Raw genomic sequence first — 2,019 nt, forward strand, 5'->3', positions numbered from 1 at the left:
CCATGATGAACAAATTGAACACTTCCAGTAACTCTACGAGCATCTCTCCTGCCTCCTGTCTTTCTACCTCACAAAGGTAAAGTACTGTCACGGCAGATTAGTTTATGTTTCAATTCATCTGTGTAATGATGAAGTATGTACTTAGCGTAAGTGGCCTCAACATTGTGTCTGCAAGGGTTATTCTTGTTCTGTGCACCAAGACTTTATTCTTCCTGCTGTTTTATAGTATTCCATTTTATGGCTGGGCTATAATTTATTCATGAGTTCATTTCTCATCCAGTTATTTTGGTTCATATAAAACTGGGCAAATACCTTTTATTCTAAGCCTCCTGATATATACTTTATATATATTTCCTCTCCTTCGCATATTTTTTTCTAAATTTTCAGTCACGGACCTAAACTTTTGGACTTGGACAGATTCACATAGAAGGGGACTGTAGGGAGTAAGGAAAAGTTAAGGTGGCGCTGCCCGAGATAAGAAAAGACAATAAAGAGACAAAAGATGCAATAACAAAAATTGAAATAGACATTAGAACACACAGGTGAGTAAGAAAAGAGCTTTAAAGGCATCTGGGAGGGGAAAGTACCTATAAATTAAACACCTTCAGCTTACTACAACTTTTCAATGTAAAAAACCCAAGAGACGATAAAGTAATGTCTACAGTTTTAAGAAAAACAAATTGGTGTGAAAGAATTCTATACCCAGGTTTTAGTGACTTATGTTCAAAAGCAGCAAACAGATTTTCTCAGACTTACAAGGGCTTAGGAAGTGTGTCATTCTAAATACAATGAAAACAATTCCTCAACAAAGACTCCTGGTTGCTGGGTGATTAATCAGCATGCATAATCCAGGACTGAGGAAGTCCTCATGTAAAAACTCAATTTGAAAATTCAAAGAGTAAAATATATATTTAACACTAAATGGTTAATGCAAATATTGTTAAAAGCCCAAAAAAAAAATTCCAAGGATAATTCTTGAAAATACACATAATATAAAATGCAAAAATTAAAATAACTCTGCACATTTAAAACCACAAATTATATCATTGGGAAATTGATAGGGAAGGATGGGAGAAATAAAATAATCATGAAATAATTTCCCCAGCCTGTATAAGGAAGGATTCAAGAGATATTTCATTTAGAAGTGACTAATCAGAGAAATATCTATTCCAACAATATATTTCTGAATGATGACCATCAGAATAAAACTCAGCATATCCATTCCAAATGATCTGATTTAAAAAGTAAATATCGTACAGAGAACAAAAGCCTCAAACAAAGAAAACTGTGAGCAAATTTATAAGATAAAATAGCTTAAATAGGAAAAGTAAATATTTAATTTCTGAAAACAAGCTTAAATGAAATTTATGTTCTAATAAAGACGGGGTGTCATATTTACATAATAAATCCACCAAGCACACATACAGTGACACAGGAAGGCTAGCATGACTTTAGTTTAACGTTGTGTGTTTTGTGATCTAGCCAATATAAGACAGAAATTAGACAGGAGTTAGATCTGACTAACTGAAACACAACAGAACCGATTGAAAAATTTGGACCAGTAAGATATTCATGAGAGTGGCTAGTTTCAAATGGCAAGTAGCAGAGGGTCTCTTAACTAACAATCTTCACTGAACTGCGGTGTCAGATTAACCAAGCTCCTCATTCCCTCTGTTCAACGGACTAAATGATACCCACGATGTCCTGAACATAAGGGACTGTCGCTTTTCTACGGCTGAGCATTCCTACACCTATGCGCGGAATTGTATGTCTACAAGTTGGTCGGATTTCCCCCAAACCGACTTATATCATTTGTATTCATGTTGTAATTATGTAATTTCATTTTTACAAAATCTAATAAGATGTTATGTGAATATAAATGATGAAAATTAACAACTGAATGCTTGGTAATTGCAAGTGGCTAAAAATTTTTGTGGAATAACGTGTGAGTTGAAACACAATGAGAGATGGGGAGGGAGAGTTGGAATAATCTCATATTTGTATTTGACATGGGTCTAG

The sequence above is a fragment of the Ailuropoda melanoleuca genome, chromosome 16 (assembly GCF_002007445.2).
Source record: "Ailuropoda melanoleuca isolate Jingjing chromosome 16, ASM200744v2, whole genome shotgun sequence".
Classification (NCBI taxonomy): domain Eukaryota; kingdom Metazoa; phylum Chordata; class Mammalia; order Carnivora; family Ursidae; genus Ailuropoda; species Ailuropoda melanoleuca.